The sequence below is a fragment of the Anguilla anguilla genome, chromosome 10 (genome assembly GCF_013347855.1).
Source record: "Anguilla anguilla isolate fAngAng1 chromosome 10, fAngAng1.pri, whole genome shotgun sequence".
NCBI lineage: Eukaryota > Metazoa > Chordata > Actinopteri > Anguilliformes > Anguillidae > Anguilla > Anguilla anguilla.
This window is the reverse complement of record NC_049210.1, coordinates 24,089,093-24,108,928: the sequence shown is the minus strand read 5'-3', so window position 1 is coordinate 24,108,928 and position 19,836 is coordinate 24,089,093.

Sequence of the window (19,836 nt, the reverse complement as noted above, 5' to 3'; positions counted from 1 at the left end):
CCTGAGGTGTTGTTTCTTGCCTACTATACCTAAGTGTCCCTCGTGGGCTAACGCCAGTGCCCTCGCGCGAAGTGAGTGAGGCAGTATAATACGTGTTCTCCTGAGAACTAAGTACCCAATCACACAGAGTTTGTTTGCTATTGGTGCGTATGCCTTACATTTGTCTAAACATCCACTCTCAACAGCCTTCCTCACTTCTCTCAGCTCCTCATCTCCCGCTGAGGCTTGTGGTAAGTGCATTTGGCGTTGCATTCACTGCCACAAATCTCACATATTCATCTGACCTGTGTTCATGTACTTCCTCCATCGCCGTCTTTCCTAGCAGACGTGACAGCGGATCAGCGATGTTCTGCTTCCCTGGGATGTGGACCACCTTGAAGTCATATGGCTGGAGTCTCAGCACCCACCGCTCGATGCGCGCGCATGGCTTGGAGCGCGGGCTGTAGATCGCCTCCAGTAGTTATCCATAACTAAATCCAACTTCATGCCATATACGTAAGCGTGAAGTCTCTCACACGCCCACACTAATGCTAAGGCTTCACGCTCTGTTTGAGAGTACCTGCATTTGCATTCTGATAGGCTACGACTCACATAACAAACTGGTATCATCTCTCCCTTCTGTTCCTGGAAAAGTACAGCACCTATACCTACAGGCCCTGCGTCTGCAATGATTTTGGTGGGACCATCTTTGTCGAAATAAGCGAGTGTCCCTGCTTTAGCGAATCCCTGTGTCAGTGTCTGAAATGCTTTCTTCTGTTCAGGTCCAATATTGAACGTTGTGTCATTCTCTAAGCGGCTCTGAGATCGTTGCAAACTGAGGAATAAACCTACTGCTATAGCTCACTAAACCTAGAAAACTACGCACCTCAGACGCCGTCTCAGGCTCCCTGGCCACCACCACAGCCCTCACCCTTTCAGTTGTTGGGCCGATGCCTTTCTGCAACAGCAAAATCCCCATAAACACCAGCAGGATCCATACTAAACTGACATTTTTCTGCACTGAGAGTAAGACCACAGTCCTTTAGCCTTTGAAGGATAGCATGCAATCTTTGGTCGTGAGTCTCCTGGTTCGGGGCGTGTATGATAATATCATCCGAGATATTCTCAACGCCCTCAATGCCTGTCAACGCAGTGGCAGTCTCGTGTTGATATTGCTCACTAGCGGAGGATACTCCAAAGATGAGTCTTTTGTATCTGTATGTGCCGTTGTGGATAGCGAACGTGGTTATGTCTCATGATTTTGCTTCTAATTCTAGCAGGTGGTACCCCCATTTAATAGGGGGGTTTAATTTACTACAGATTACTGACCCATTCATTCCTTGTAGTAATTCGTCAACAGTGAGGATCGGATACCTGCCACGAATTATTGCCATATTAGCCTGTCTCATGTCTAGGCACAATCTGATGTCCTTGTTCGCTTTGGGTACCACGACTACTGGGTTGACCCACAGGGTGGCGCCATCCACACGCTCAATAATGTCCATGTCTAAAAGTTATTTGATCTTTGCCTCCACGGGCCCTCTTAAATTGAACGGCACACGCCTAAGGGCCTGAGCTACAGGTTTGACATTTTCATCGATATATAGACTAATCTGCTTCGTGTTCAGTTTACTTACTCCTTCGAACAGCCTTGGGTATCGCTGGTGCAGTGTAGCCTTCGTGTCCCTCACTGTGGCTATGTTTGTGCCTATTTTTAACACCCCCAGTTTCATTGCCATTTCTCTCCCTAACAGCGGCTCACCCTGGCCCCGAATCACTGTGAATTCAGCCTGTGTGCTGCGTCCACCTATTCCTACTCGGCATGTGAAAATGCCCTTCACAGGTAAAGGTTCACTGGATGAGTAGGAATACAGCTTGCGATCAACTTGTGGTACTCTTGACTCACATTCTATTTTCTCTGCTTTGAGCATTTCCCAGGTTTTCTCATCTATAATGTTGCTAAATGCCCCTGAATCAATTAGCATCTTCAGATTAACATTACCTACTGAGAATGTAATTCTCTCCATTACTGTCATTGTTTATTGTGAATGCATAGTCTCTCTGTTCTTCCACACATTTCACTGTTTGCTTTTGATGTCCTTTGCTTTTACACATTTTTGCATAATGATCTTTCCCATTACATTTTGTGCAAGTTTGACTTCGTGCAGGACAATTAGAGTCTCATGCGAAACGTGACCACATCTAAAGCACACTTTGTCAGATTTGCTGTTCTTATCTCCATTTGGATTTTTCCCTTTCTGACGGTATTTCCTCCCTTTTTCTGAAATATGATGCACAGTCTCAGTCTCTTTAGGATCTGCACTTGCGTTCATGGCGGACATTCGCATTTCTATTCTCTCGCATTTGGCTGCTATCTCCAAAGTCTTTGTCAATGTTAGCACTTCGCCCTCCTCAAGGAGTTTTCTACGTACATAATCTGACGTGCACTTACTCAAAATGGCGTCTCTTATCTGATTATCTTTGTCGCCCACAAAATCACAGTCCTTGGCCGCATGCCTAAGCCTTGTAGTGAATTGTTGTACTGACTCACCGGTCTTCTGTGCCAACTTGTAAAATGTCTGCCTCGCAAACGCTGTGTTGACTTGCGGGACGAAGTACTTATTCAGCGCCGCCACTGCTTTATCATAATCCGTTGCTTCTCCCGTGTCAGCGAGTGTGTAGAAAATGTCCAGGAAGTCTGTCCCAGCATGGTGTAGAAGCAACGCTCTCCTCCGTTGTTTGGTCACATTTGATGCGTCTTCGTCAATGATTAAACCCTTCCCCTCTGCAAATAACTCAAACGCAGTTAACCATCTTGACCAGCGTGGGCCTAATGTACCGGGATCACTGTAGCATTCAAACTTCGCTACCGGATTACTGTCCGTTTTCCGACGAAGTCACTAACTCACTAGTAAATTTAACTATACGTTATCCTCGTCGACAATGTTGTGTCCCGAACTAATGAACTAAACTCATCGTTCTTTGAATTCAATCACACGGACTCGGAGAATCAATTAAACGCGACTTTACTGTTTCTTCTCTTTTCTGAACTCCCCTTCGCCGTCACTTGCCATTACGCCATGACGTCACTGACCATAAAGTAACATTACATAAATTGCATACATGACAACTCCCACACCATAAGTTAGATCAACACAAAACTTCATCAACCTATGCATCTGAATGTGCTCTACAACTTTGCTATTGGGACCACCTATGTTCGCCATATTGTTTGCCCGCCATTTGGACTTTTTTATTAGTTGGGGTACGGAAGAGCTGTAGCTCCAAATCTAAAGTGTTACGACATCTAGTAAACTTCTTTACGGCAAGCGGCTAGAAGACATCCATGGCGATGCAAGTAATCCGACACCGTAGGGTCTAGTTTTTATCAGTGAGGGGAGGGTCTGAACGTCGGGGAAGCAATGGAAGACAGTGCCAGCCAGAGTGCATGCTAGGCTACTAAAAGTGTGTTGGTAAATGCTTTTTGAGAGGATGAATAATTACTTTTCTTTGGCATGGATCCATTTGAAGACAGTATTGGGTGAGTTTGTTGAGTCTTTGAATCTGTCATTATGCTGAGAAATAGCTAAACCAATTTATCTATAGGTTTTGAGTTTCTATGCAAAAGCGCGAATAATAATAATAATATAATAAAACAATGGCGGTAATACATATATAGTCCGCTTCGTTCCGTTGCTACCATAACATAACAAACTATCTTGTGTCTACAGCTGCAGTTTCTCGCTGCAATTACTAATATTGAATATAAACAAAAGACACAATTTATGCTGTAGTCTGCCAATGTCTAAATAAATAATACAATATTCTGAGCGCAGTACGCAGGTAGCAGGGATGGCGAGTTGATATTTCGTTTTTTGCTACTAGAAGTTTGTTAGTAAAAGCTTTTTGAGAAGATGATTCATTACTTTTCTTTGGCATGGATCCATTTGTAGACTATATCGGGTGAGTTCGTTTAGTCTTTGAATCTGTCATTATGCTGAGAAATAGCTAAACCATTTTATTGATAGTATTTTATGCTGAGAGAAATCGTATTCCGTAGCAACAAGATAAACCCGACATTAGCCCTAAAATATGCCAATACAGCAGTGAAAACGCTGCTCATTGAATAACAAAATAAACGAGACAAAGTTTTTAAAAATTATACCATGTCATTCTACAGTCAATATCTGGGACTAAAACATTGAATAAATATACAATCTTACCACTGGTTTTACGCATAGAGATGTCCCTTCTGAGACTGAGTGGACATATATTGTCTTGGACAATCCGTTTGTGAAATATACGCGCATTTGTTATACCTGGGTAGGCTACCTTCAAAAATAGCTGTGCGTAATACCACACCTGTTGCTTACGGCGTTGTCGCCCTTTTTAGTACAATTTGGCTTGATTGACAATTCATTTAATCAGTAGGTGAGAGTATAAGCTTTCTAACGATGTATAACATGTCTGATTTTGCTTTTGGAATAATGTTTCATAGGTCAGCGTAACCAAAAATTTTCTTATCTGCCAATGTCTAAATAAATAATACAGTAGGCTACTCTGCGCGCAGCACGCAGGTCGCGAGTTGATATTTTGTGTTTTGTTTCGTTTTTTTTCAGTGTTGTATGTATTAGTTGAAATGTGTATTTATGTGATATTACACTTTCTGTCTCTGAGGCGCTCTGAAATGTGCATTCTCTGCTAAGCTGAGCAATGGATTGGAATATGTGTCTGACGCCTATTTTAGTTGCAGCGCGGAAGCACTGCAGCTCTACATACATGCCGGACCATCTAAATGCTGTTTTGTAATTTTGCGTAGTCTGCTTAGTTTCTGTTGTGCGGCGCTCGCGGAGGGCCAAATCATTTGTGCGGCATATTGCACAGGTTGCGCAGGCCACGTAATTAGATTTTGTTACTGACCGTTATAGTTCAAAAGACAACACCTTCATTCATATTTCCAAACCTACTAAATACTGCACCAATGACCACAAACATGCTCAGCTAGATGTAACTTGTTGCAACGAAGACATTCACCTGACAAAAGCGCTTTTAGTCGCACATTTAACGTTGCCTATCGGTTTTGTGAATCAACTGTTATAACCTGTTAGTCAGAGCCCTATGCCAGTGACCTCATGTCAGCAGTCAACCAATCATCTTCTTGCGGGCACTGGTTACTAACTACATGCTTTTAGTTTCTTGAGGAGGTCTGTGTCTTCAACGCGCCCGTGGTCTGCAACTGTCGCAAATGCCGCACATTGGGCACACCCCCCACACAGACCCATTTTTACGTGTACTATGCAGAAGTATAAAACAGCCTTTAGTGTTACGACATAGTAAAGGCCTTTACACCTAGCGGCTAGGAGACATCTATGGCGATGCAGTAGATATGTTGGGTGAAGGTATATGATGATGACAAAACCATTTAAAAATCACTCCATAGGGGGCGCACTTGTGCCAATGCTTGGACCCCTCCCAACGCCGCTTGCGGCTTTAATTTATTTATTTATTTAGTTCTTGTATGATATGATGACTATTTTTCTTATAGTTCTTGTATGACATGATGGTGATGGTCCTATGCCACTGTTAGTTTGTTGTGCAATGAAACCTTTTCATTCATTCATTGAGAGTGAACATATTGTGTCAAGTCAAATTCCTTGTATGTATACACTACCACTCAAATGTTTAGGTTCACTTAGAAATGTCCTTATTTTTGAAAGAAAAGCACAATTTTTTCAATTGAAATAACATTAAATTGATCAGAAATACAGTATAGACATTGTTAATGTGGTAAATGACTATTATAGCTGGAAATGGCTGATTTGTAATGGAATACTGTATCTACATAGGCGTACAGAGGCCCCTTTTCAGCATCCATCACTCCTGTGTTCCAATAGCACATTGTGTTAGCTAATCCAAGTTTATCGTGTTAAAAGGCTAATTGATCATTAGAAGACCCTTGTGCAATTATGTTGGCCTTCCTTAGGCTAGTTGAGTATCTGGAGCATCAGCATTTGTGGGTTTGATTATAGTCTCAAAATGGCCAGAAAAAAAGATCTTTCTTCTGAAACTCGTCTATCTATTCTTGTTCTGAGAAATGAAGGCTATTCCATGAGAGAAATTTCCAAGAAACTGAAGATCTCATATAACGATGTGTACTACTCCCTTCACAGAACAGTGCGAACTGGCTCTAACCAGAATAGAAAGAGAAGTGGGAGGTCCTCTTGCACAGCTGAGCAAGAGGACAAGTACATCAGAGTCTCTAGTTTGAGAAACACGCCTCACAGGTCCTCAACTGGCAGCTTCATTAAATGGTACCCGCAAAACACCAGTCTCAACGTCAACAGTGAAGAGGCGACTCCAGGATGCTGGACTTCTAGGCAGAGTAGCAAAGAAAAAACCATATCTGAGACTGGCCAATAAAAGGAAAAGATTAAGATGGGCAAAAGAACACAGACATTGGACAGAGGAAGATTGGAAAAAAGTGTTATGGACAGACAAATCGAAGTTTGAGGTGTTTGGATCACACAGAGTAAGATGCAAAACAAATGAAAAGATGCTGGAGGAGTGCTTGACATCATCTGTCAAGCATGGTGGAGGAAATGTGATGGTCTGGGGGTGCTTTGGTGCTGGTAAAGTGGGAGATTTGTACAGGGTAAAAGGGATCTTGAATAAGGAAGGCTATCACTCCATTTTGCAACGCCATACCATGCCCTGTGGACGGCGCTTGATTGGAGCCAATTTCCTCCTACAACAGGACAATGACCCAAAGCACAGCTCCAAACTATGCAAGAACTATTTAGGGAAGAAGCAGTCAGCTGGTATTCTGTCTATAATGGAGTGGCCAGCGCAGTCACCAGATCTCAACCCTATTGAGCTGTTGTGGGAGCAGCTTGACCGAATGGTACGTAAGAAGTGCCCATCAAGCCAATCCAACTTGTGGGAGGTGATTCAGGAAGCATGGGGTAAAATTTCTTCAGATTACCTCAACAAATTTACAGCTAGAATGCCAAAGGTCTGCAAGGCTGTAATTGCTGCAAATGGAGGATTCTTTGATGAAAGCAAAGTTTGAAGGACAAAATTATTATTTCAAGTAAAAATCATTATTTCTAACCTTGTTAATGTCTCAAGTATATTTTCTATTCATTTTGCAACTCATTTGATGAATGAAAGTGTGAGTTTTCATGGAAAACATGAAATTTTCTGGGTGACCCCAGACTTTTGAGCGGGAGTGTAAATGGACTTGACTATTACAATTACTCTGATTCTGACTAGTTCTTATTGCACTTTGCAGCTTTCACCTTCTAACGGTCTGTGTTGGCTTGAACCCCGGATTCGTCACTTGCGGCTATATTTTTCTTTTTCTTCTTCTTCTTGCCACAAATCCTCCTAGCCCACAAAGAATATGTCACCCCATTAGTCATTTTACGTACATCAACTAATAAAAAAGTCAGATGTGTAGACGGGTTACAAAGATTGTAAACTGCAGAGGCCATATGTCCACCTCAGAGTGACTCACTTAACCATGCCCCCTACTACAGCTCTCCTGTAACTGTATTGGCTTACTGTAAATTCGAAATGCGCAGCCTTCAATAAAATGGAGGTTGCCGTTGTTTCGCTCTCTTGTTTCCATTTTCCTCTCCCTGGACTCGCCACCCTTCTCCTGTCTCCCTCTCATGTGAATCCACATACCAGGAACAGTTCACAAGGCCTGCAATGGAGCCAGGCCCGAATACCCTCGGCTGTCGGCCGCAGGAGGAACGAGGCGCTCCTATGATTAGCGGTGGTCGAAGAACCAGGAGAGCCACGCACGACCGACGCATCCTGCAGAGCGAGTCCCAAGAAGCAAGCGACTAGCGGAGGATCCGGTTGCGTGTTTTGGAACAGAAAAGGGCGACCGGTTTCCCCTTTTCCACCACAACTTCCAGACTTCACACTGGAACCCAGGAAACATTTTCTAACAACTAACCCAAAGCAAAGGACACTCAAGTAAGGCTGTAACTCTGGACATTGTATAATTAGCGACGGACCGAATATAGCCTCGTTTATTATTGGATGTACGTAACTGTGACTATTATTGTGTTTTAATATTAATGTAAACGTTCTGTATGTTCCGTTGGCTCTAAGCCATCCACCACGCTGCATTCGTTTTAATATATGGGGCCTATCACGCACAGAACATATCTTGCATGTGATCTATTTTAATTACTAACCGGCATGTTGATCTCTATCAAACACACATAGATAGCTATTCAGTTACCCTGTATCTGTTTGGTATGCTTCATACGCCATTGTTTTTCACTAGCTTTTTCTAGATTCAAAAACCGCTCCATTCATACTCCATCTTGTTCCTTTGTTCTCCGTGAACACGTGTCTGCGGTACACAACCCCCACGTAGGAGAACAGTCAACACTCCTCACTCACATATCAGGGTTCGTACGGTCATGAAAAACCTGGAAAAGTCATTGAAATTTAAAATGCAATTTCCAGGCCCTGGAAAAGTTATGGAAAATAATATTTTTTTAAAAGTTTTGAAAAAGTAATGGAAATATAGCTAAAGTTGCATCAAATATAATTACTAATTAATCCAATCATAAAAATAGTATGTATAGTAGGCTAATAAAACATAAATTGGCACGTAACCTTTGCGGTATTTTGGTGGTGTGAGAAGTTAATTTGGTCCGGCTCAGTCTGTTTACAGTCACGCTTCTGCTGATGTAGCAGTTAGTAAACGTAGGCCCTGCTGTGCCGACAATATGCCAGGGGAGTGCAGCTTCAATAATATATCAGGGCTCGAAATTAACTTTTTTACTTGGTAGCACTGGTGCTCCCAGCTTCAAAAACTGTAAGGAGCACCAACAATATATGCAATAGATTTTTTATTGATAAAAAACGACAATATAACAGTACGGTTTACAAGTAACAGTTAAACTGTCACGCCTAAAATGTGTCGACTCTTCAAGGAATTGCGTGTTATGCAAATGACAAAGCGCTTCTCGTCACATTAATACCGCTAATTAAATCAACCGCCAGTAAACTGCATCAGAGAAATTAGCTGTTTCAACTGGGTCTCTACACAAAACACTACGTTAATGTTTAAAAAAAAATCGTTCGCTTCAACTTTTCAGTTTTCGCTAATAAATTGAACATAAACTTTTGTCTTCAGGTAACATTAGTTACTGCATTAGCTCTCTGTGTCGCATGACAGTGGAGTGCTGCAAAAGGGAGTGATTGAAGGCTAATATTAACCAATTTAAAATCAGCATTAATGGCAAGAATGTCAAGCTCACGATTGGTTAGAAGGGTCACCGTCAGCTCACAAGGCACATATTGAGTGTACTAACTAGTGGATGTACAGAGGAAGAGACGTTCGACTGAAAAAAGAAAAAAAAAAAAGGTCGCACCATTTTTTGCACTCGCACAAATGCTCCCAAATATATTTCGAGGTCGCACAGATTAAATTTCGGGAGCATATGCGACCAAAATGGTCGCAATTTCGAGCCCAGTTTGAGACATTGACAAAAATGTTAAACTATTCGAATTAAAATATGAGAGAATGTATCTAAGTGTGTCTGTCTGGTGTTTATTTGTTTTAGAGAGGCACCATATGTTCCAGATGCAGACCTAATTTTACTTAGTGTTACAATAAATAATTTTAAATTGTCCCGCCGAGATAAAGTCATTTGTTTTGGTCATGGAAATTCAGTTAAAGGTTGTGGAGAAGTCATGGAAAAGTCATTGAAAATCATTGGTGAAAAAGTGTATGAACCCTGACATATTCACATGCACGCACACACAACACCTACATATACGTGCACTCACATAGTTTATTACATCATCGTAGTGAATTGTGCTTTTCCCTCTTCCGTACTTTGTGTCGAATAAACTTTATTATATTTACACTGTATTTATATTACTCTTGTGTCAAACCTAGTCAGCCGCTGCTAATCCAAAGAATTTAAAGGATTAACAATGTGGTTGAATGTGACACTTGTCAGTTGTCTATAGGCAACAGCAAAACAAATGTGCATAATTCTTTTATTATTCAATCATTCAGTCATGTATTTTAAAACTTATTTTTCTAAGCCTAAATTTCCCACTATAAAAGTTCACCCAAACTGTCTGGGCGTGGTAATGAGAACTGTCAATTAGCTATGATTGACAGACCGTGCCCCCACTTTCCACACATTGTTGTTTGTTACCATAGCTACCTCCATGATAGCTAGCTACTATGTATGTTTTCAAGAAAGACTTATCAACTCTGTTATTCCAGATGAGCTTATTGAGATATTTTAAAAAGGCGAAAGAGAGAGAGGGAGATATGATAACAAAGGGAAGCTAAGCCGGAGAAACAAGGGCAGGGCTGGGATGGGGGACCAGTAGTTCTTTGGCCTTCAGGAGCCATGACATGCAGATATGAAAGAAAAATTATGATCTGAATATCAGTGAAAATTTATGTTCAAAAATTGTCAGAGAGCTGCAGTTCTCAAATGGTATCTAAAGGGATTCATTGTTTATTTCTTAATTAATTATTTTACTCTTATTTCAAACATGTAAGTCATTTGCAGCTCTGACCCTTAATTAGGGTGACATGGCCTACCTTACATCCATTTATACAGCATAACATTTATAAAAGCAACTCAATGCTACATAAATGTATTTGCAATGTATTTGCAGCCAATAGTTCTTCACCAGGCACAGAACATCCATCTTCTGGACACCACCCCAGGTCTCTAACACTAGCAGCTATATTGCTGTTGAATGTATAAATGTCCCACCCAACATAAATGTTTGTTGTTGGGTCCTGTTCCCTGTTCCCTGGTATGTTAAACATTGAGAACGCAATTAATCACGTTATTTTATTTAGACTATGGTGGTCCCCAAATGCAGATCTATTGCCAGATTCCCCATATACAATCCTGTCTTTAATAATTGTAGCCTACTGTGATTAATAATTGTTTTCAGGCTCTTCCATCTGTGTTTACTTTGTTCTGTGGTTCGACTGAACTTGGAATTTTTAATTTTGTCTGCTACAGCCTTAAACAAATTGCTATTTTGATGTTTTCTGCCATCCATGTATTGCACAGCATTTAATAATTAGAATACAGAAATTAAGACTTGCGTCTCATCGTCAGTCCTCAACATTTTTACAGTAAACTAGCTGGCTGACTTCAAGACACTTTTTGAATGAGTGCTCATATTGTGTTTACATGGCTTTCACTTTTCATTATCAGCATATGCAACCTATGGGTACATTTGCATACACACTAATACACCCCCCCCCCCCCAAGTCTGCGATTACAATTTCGTGCCCCCCACCCCCCCCCCCCCGTCTTCAAAATCTCACTGCAGCCAGCTGACAAAAGTTGGCAACCCTACTTAGTATATCAAGTATCGATAGCTAGGGTAAGGATGCTGACTTGTATCCAATAATCATTTTTGCTAGCTAGCCAGCCAAGTTAAGATAAAAGCACAACTATAACGTCCTTATGAAAGCAAACTAGCTAGCTAGCTAAATGAATATAATCAGAAATAGCCTAATAGTCCTTAAAAGACACTCTAATTTAAGTGAACCTAACGTTAGTAAGATATTTGCATTGTCTTGCCTGTAGGCCAGTGGCACAAACTATGGGTCACGAGTTATCCATGGGTCCCCAAATATGATTTAGAATTAGCTATCACAGCAATCTGACTGACAGAATTAAAAACTCACCTCAAATTTGCGAATACGCCATTGTTTTCATAAGCGGGTCTTCCATGTGTAAATCTACAGTAAACATCATTAGATTACCGTTGTTATTATTAGGCAATCAGGTATTAAAGAATTACCACTTACTACTTTGAATGACACACTGTATATGCTCCAATATACTCACACAGGATAAACAAACACAACAGGGTTGTATCAACTCGGGTGTAGCTACAAATCGCTGGTTGTTTTTAAAGTTAATTAGATTGAATGTAACATTATATAGAGCAGAACCTGGAAGGTAACAGACATGGGGAGATAACAGACCTGCTTCAACTAATCAAGAGATAGCTGAATGGTGTAGTCATTGAATAAAGTGTTAGTTCTGGATTGGAACAAAAACATTCTATTAGGGGGTATTCTAGGACTGGAGCTGAATACCGCTCCAGTAATTGATTTAAATATTTTTATTACATCATAGTAAATTAAATAAACAACCATGTCTGAATATTTTGCAGAACCTGTCATTAGCCTGCAGCGGGCTGAGCTTATGACCACAGAGTAATTATTTTGATCATTGCTTTACAGTAGAAAACAAAACAGTATTGGTGAGAAAGCGTCATCAGAACGGAATATTTTCACACAGCAAGAACACTTGTGAACACACCACATGCATCCACATAAACATACACGCACATAATGTTAGCTTTTTAAAATTGTTGGTCATTTTAGCTAGCTAATTAGTTAATGTTAGTGCTATATAAACTAAAAATAAATCCAGAGGCGTGATGTAGCGAAGGCAAAAAAGTTTAAGACTATGAAAACATAACCTCTTGTGACTCCTTTGAGGTTTTTTTAAAATATCTAAATCTCTTTTTAGCTCCGACAGAGCTCTTGATACAAGGAATAGTAGTTTGCAAGAGCTAAAAAGTAGTACTTTAAAACCATGAAAGGTTTTTTACCTTTGTATTGTTTGTAAACATTGAAGCAAAATAGGCCTGTATTCTGAGATATGGTGGGGTGAGAACAATTAAAAGAGCACATTGTCCGTCTAGAAGTTCTACTCTTGAAGAATATAGGACTACATAACCAAAAATTTTTGAATGATGGCGATATCTCTCTCAGATCTAGAGTTATGAGCTTTTCAATTCTTCATGTGTCTAAAAGTAAAAAGTGAGAAAAATGGCTTTAAAGATTCTGTTCTGTTACATTCTAATTCTACTGAGGAGCATAAGTCAAAAAAATTCCTAACTTATGTATTGATAAGTGTTTACATGAGTTACCTGTAGGTGGCAGTATAACATCTGCGTATAGCATGTAGATACAGGAAGTACTACAAGGTAGAGAGAACGTGGTACTATCAGGTGTACAATAAAGTAGCTAGCATAGCTAGCATGAAGTTCCAAACCTTGTATGTTTTTATTTCTTTGCTTAGATGCTTGTTTAATTTATTTATTAGCTAGTGTTATCTGTTAATTTCTGGACACTGCTGCAGCTTGTGAGACTGCTCCTCTCGTTATGATCATAATCGTCATTAGAATGCAGCCCTCTTTGTCAGCTGTAGCAACAGCCTAACTCAGTTTTGCTAGCTCACTACATTCACACAAAACCTTAAAAATAAACACTTTCCCTTTTGTTTTCATGGGGAAAAAATCACCATGTTGTAGTATGGAAATGGAAGTAGTTGAATCACTCAAACATTTTAAATATCCTAAAAAAATGTGCGCTGTTTTGGCGATTTGCCAACAATTTGCAGCCGCAACATCCAACGGGTTTCTCCAGGCCACCATTTTAATCAGATGTATTGTACCATTATAACAGCAGCTCTAGATAACTAGAAATACTGCTTCGCGGTTGTATGCCTCTGCCAACCAGTAGCCAGTTTGGATATAAAATGTCATCACTTCAATTCACTCCTTCCCTGGTTCCTTTTCCTGGGTAGAGCAATGACTCTTCACATATTAGAATTTCTAGTCACCCAGGGTTGCTTTCCAATGGCTCTCAGCACCTAAGTCTCAGGGGAGAGCTTGCATTTGAAAAGGCACAGCTTAAGTACAATCTCTAAACAATGGGTTCTAGCCAGGAGGAAAGGCTTCATGCATGTGATAATTCACTCCTTCCCTGGTTCCTGGCTAGATTGACCATTTGAATATAAAATGTCATCACATCATCATTTTATCCTATTAGACATTTGTGTGAAACTTTGTCATAATTAGCGTATGAATTCTTGAGTTATGGCCAAAAACGTGTTTTGTGAGGCCACAGTGACCTTGACCTTTGACCACCAAAATCTAATCAGTTCATCCTTGAGTCCAAGTGGACATTTGTGCCAAATTTGAAGAAATTCCCTCGAGGCGTTCCTGAGATATCGCGTTCACGAGAATCGGGGCGGACGGACGGACGGACAACCCGACTGATTGACGGCTGTGCCGTCACAGAGGCATAAAAAGGGTAGGCACATACGTAGTTCAACTGGAACAGGCTCCGCTTCGGCTCAAACAAACATTGTTTATTTTCAGATAACATTACATATTTATTTATCACATTTATTTTTTACTTCTCCGATCAGACAACTACATGCTACATGAGGCATTCCACTTGCCCGAACAGAGTCTACTGGTCCCAAGGAAGCTGGCAAGCGTTAATGTCGAGCTCGGAGAAACTGTTACTTTCTGCTTGCTAATCCCCCCCCCCCCCCCCCCCCGTGTTAATCATGGCTAGCCGGCATTAGCCTACCTGACTGTTTTTGTACGTCGCTTTGGATAAAAGCGTCTGCCAAATGAATGTAATGTAATGTAATGTAATGTTCTCAACATCATTCTGATTCTTCTTCTTCTTGTCTAAATTTAATGGCAGATCGCAAACCAACATGTATAGGTGCATACCGCCACCTACTGTACCAGAGTGGGTAACATCAGGGCTTTCTGGGCTTTACATATTTCAGATTACATAAAAGAAAGGAAAAGAGGAAAAAAAAAACTATATTTTACGATATAATCCTGTAATCTTTAAAGAAAATAAAGAGAGCCTTGCAGCACTCCCACATTTTCTCTCCCATCCCTAAAATCCTTCCAAATTCCATCCCTGTCCTAGCTCATATATCTTATTACGTAAAGTGTTCCTCTCTGAATTATATTTACTACATCTCATTATGACATGCTCAACATTTTCGGGATCACAAATATCATATTTATCTGAAATACACTTTGCCATTAAATGAGGAGTTGAATTTAATCCAGTATGTCCAAATCTTAACCTTGAAAAAACCACTTCCTCTCTTCTGCACTTCCCTTTGAAAGCCTTCACCTTAATGGATTTCTGTATACTGTAATAGTGTCTCCCTTTGATATCTATGTCCCACTTCTTCTGCCACAAATCCCTCACTGCCTTTCTTATTATTTGGCTTCACCTTTTCCAAAGGGAACTTTCATTATTTCATCGTCATTTAATTTCAACGCGCTTTGCAGTCTCATCTGCTTTCTCATTACCCTCCACACCAACATGAGCAGGAACCCAACAAAATTGTACATCAATTCCAACTCTTTGTATTCTTAGCATTATCGTAAATAAATCAATTATCATCAATAAATGATATTTATTTATTGTTTCTTTTGAATTCAAACTATTAAGATTTGCAGTAGAGTCTGAACAGATGACTCTCTCAGGCCTTACCTCTTCTACCCATTGCAATCCTAAGATTATTGCAACTATTTCTACTGTAAATACAGATAATCTATCATTAATTCTTTTGCATATGACTACATCAAACTCAGGCATGTACACTCCTGTTCCTACATGTCCACTCCCTGGATCTTTAGATCCATCAGTAAATATTGACATATAGTTATAATAATTAATCTTCACATAATCTTGAACCAAACATCCAATGTTATCCACTTCCCTTTCAATCCATTCTTCCTTCTGCTCCACGAGTTGCAAGTCCACATTGGGCACTGGTAATATCCATGGAGGAACATTACCCCACACACTATTTGGCCCATATTCTAACCTATTTAGACCATATTCCTTTGCTGTTGTATTAATATTCCAACCAAATCCTTTAACTTTAAGTTGTGAATATTCCCAACAGCACCTTTGTTGTAGGTTGTTCTTCTCCAGATCCCTTTAACTTAACCCAATATGCCAATGACAACTTTGAACGTCTTAAATATAATGGCAATTCATCAGCTTCCACCAGTAGTGCATTAGTAGGAGTTGTTTTAATTGCACCAATACTGAGTCTTAAAGCTCTGAACTGTATTCTGTCTAATTTTTCCAAAACACTCTTGGCTGCTGCTCCATTGACAATACACCCATAATCAATACATTATCATATTAAGGCCCTATAGATACTCAGTAATGATTGTTTATCTGCTCCCCATTCATATCCAGAAACTGATCTCATGAGATTCAGTACTTTTTTACATTTTGTTTCAATATGTTTAACATGAGTTCTCCATATACATTTCTCATCAAACCATAACCCTAGATATTTGAACTCTGTTACTCTTTCCATACATTGCCCATACAATTTAAGCTGCATATTATTTATCCTTCTCTTTCTGGTAAAGAACATGTAGTATGACTTTGCAACTGACATCTTAAATCCCCAGTCATATGACCATCTTTCAACATTCAATATAGCACTCTGAATGCTATTAGTCACATGTCTAATATTTTTCCCTCTTTTCCATATAGCCCCATCATCTGCATAAAGCGATGACCCAATATCTCTAACAACATTCATAAAAATATAATTTATCATAATGTTAAACAGAATAGGGCTAATAGCACTACCTTGAGGAATACCATTTACAATATCAAAATCATCTGAAACAGCATATCCAACTTTAACACGGAATGTCCGACTAGACAGGAAATCTAAGACCCAGTTGTATAGCCTTCTGCCAATACCCATTTTATGCATTTTAATCAATAGTCCTTCTCTCCACATGGAATCATAAGCTTTTTCAATATCAAAATATACTATAGCCATGACCTCTTTCATACGAATTGCTTTTTCTGCCTCATTACTAACTTTCACTAAAGCATCTAGCATAGATCTACCTTCACGGAATCCACTTTGGCATGTTCTTAGCAATCCTCTTTGTTCTAAACAGTATGACAATCTACGAACAATTATCTTTTCCATCCATTTACACAAGTGAGATGTCATGTGTGAGATGTGAGAGACGCTATAGGCCTGTAGTTTCCTGCATTAGCTGGGTCTTTGCCAGGCTTACCAAAAGGTAGAATCAAAGCAATTTTCCAACCACAAGGCATTACACCTTCTCTCCATATCTTATTAAACAGGTTCAATATAATTTTCAAGACTTCATCTGGTAATTGTCTAAACATAGCATACCATAATTGGTCTTGTCCTGGAGCAGTATATCCACTTCCCTCCAAGAACATTTTCAATTCATGCAATGTAAAGTCAGTGTCAAGTGATGATCCATCACTATCCCTTTTCTTTGTTACATCAGCATTTGCTCTTAAAATGTAATCTTTTTGTTGTTTATGTATCTCATCAAAATGACTTCCACTATGTACACTTGCAAATTTCTTACCCAATAGTTCAGCCTTTTCCTTATTTGTAATTGCCAGATATTCTCCATCTATCAACACTCGGATTTTAACAGATTTTCTTTTCCCACTCATCTTTTTAATCATTGACCAAATGTCACCCAATTCTATTCTTCTGCCATTGGAGGAGCAGAGTTGCCTCCATGCAATCTTCTTGGATGACTTCATAATTTTCCATGCCACAGCTCTCTTCCTTTGATAATCAATCAGATTATCTTGACTCAAATGATTTCTCAATATTCTGAATGCTTGATTTCTTTCTTTTATAGCATTTTTACATTCATCATTCCACCATGGAAAGGTTTTCTTTTTCTCATTCACTGTGCTCTTAGGAATGCATATTGATGCAGCACTAATAATCATGGAAGTCACTGCTCCTGTACAGTTATCTACATCACCCTCCATAGATATTCTTTCAGTGTACTCAATACAGCATTCTCTAAATTTTTCCCCAATCAGCTTTAGGAAAACACCATCTTTCAATTACGTTACCTTCCTGTACATACATATCAAAATTCATAGAGCATAATATCAGAAAGTGATCACTCCCTATGTTAGAATCATTCTTTACATTCCATTCACATGAATTACGCACTCTACCCAGATGCTCGTCCAGGCTACGGTGACCTCCCGCCTTGATTACTGCAACTCTCTCCTTGCAAGCCTGCCAGCTTGTGCCATACAGCCACTACAGATTATTCAGAATGCCACAGCCCGACTCATCTACAACCTTCCCAAATTCTCCCACGTCACTCCTCTGCTGCGATCACTCCACTGGCTACCGGTCGCTGCTAGGATCCGGTTCAAAGCCCTGACCCTTGCGTACACTGCAGCCAACAGGACAGCCCCTATCTACTTGCAGGACATGATTTGATCCTATACGCCTGCTCGACCACTCCGCTCTGCAGCAGCAGGGCGCCTTGTACCCCCTCCCACCTGAGCAAAGAGATCACAGAGCTTCTCCACCCTAGCTCCCCAGTGGTGGAACAAACTCCCTGTCCCTCTTCGAACCTCTCCCTCACTACCCATCTTCCGCCGTGGTCTAACTTTTTGGTAATTTATATTTGTCCTAATACTGTAGCTTGTTCTTCTGCCTAGTTGGCTTTGCAGAGGTTAGGTCAGAATAGTGGTCACTGTGTGAACTATGTGTGAACATAGTTGTCCATGACCATGAAATGCACTTTTTGTACGTCGCTTTGGATAAAAGCATCTGCCAAATAAATGTAATGTAATGAATTACTCATATTTCCAGAGACTAAGATAAGATCTAGGCATGCAACTGAATTTCTTGTAACATCCACCCTGGTACCTCTTCCATCATTGAGACAAGTAAGTGATCTCTCCTCGATTAGTTCTTCAGCTACTTCTCCATTTGTGTCAGTATGTTCACTGCCCCATAGTATTGTGTGCATTAAAATCCCCATGCCATATTTCTCTTCTATCAACACTTTCTGAGATCTCATGAAATATTTGCATTGACAGCTTCTTACAAGGATTATAAAAATTGACTAACTTTATCTCTGGGACTGCACATTTCTATCACTATACATTCATACTCATTTGGAACATTTACTCTTCTACATGCTAAAATATCCTTAATAAATGTTACACATCCTCCACCTTGTTTTCCAATTTTGTCACATCTAACAGAGCTGTAACTTGACATGACGAAGTCTAAGTGTGGTCTTAACCACATTTCTTGTATACAAATCACATCAGGTACAACTTACAAATCAGCTACAACCTTCTTGAACTCTTGTTCATTAGGAATTAAACTTCTGGCATTCCATTGGAGGATATGAAATACCATGAAGAAGCTAATCACTAGGAATGTAACAACGTACCGTACTGTATCGTACCGTTCGGTACGGCACTTTCGGTTCAGTACACGTCAAACGTTCGGTACAGAAACTAGACAAATATTATTAAAGCATTACATTATAGGCATTTGGCAGACGCTCTTACCCAGAGCGACGTACAACAAAGTGTATAACCATAACCAGGAACAAGTGTGTCGAAAACCCTAGAGTGAAGTACCGTTCCAAGTGCAGGGAACAACTGCATAGTTTAACTTGGACCCTGTTGGTTAATCTGCTTAACACTAACACAAATAACAACAGCAACAACGCAGTCTATGCAAAAAATACAAGCAGTAGTTAGGACATGAGTGCATTAACTAAGTCAACTAAGAAACAGCTACCTAGTTACAACCCTAAGCTTATAGTCAATGTAGAGATTACAGGGAGGTAGGGAGGGATGGGGAGAGGTGCAGCCTGAAGAGATGAGTCTTCAATTGTCGCTTGAAGGTGGTCAGGGTCTCAGCTGTTCTGACCTCCACGGGAAGGTCATTCCACCATTGTGCGGCCAGAACAGACAGGAGACGTGATCGGGAAGCGAAAGTGCGAAGAGGGGGAGGTGCCAGGCATCCTGAAGTAGTGGAACGGAGGGGTCTGGCTGGCATGTAGGGTTTGAAGATCTTGTGGAGGTATGCTGGGAATGATCCCTGGTATGCTAGGACCAATGTTTTAAATTTGATACAAGCCATAACAGGCAACCAGTGGAGGGTAGTGAGCAGGGAAGCGACG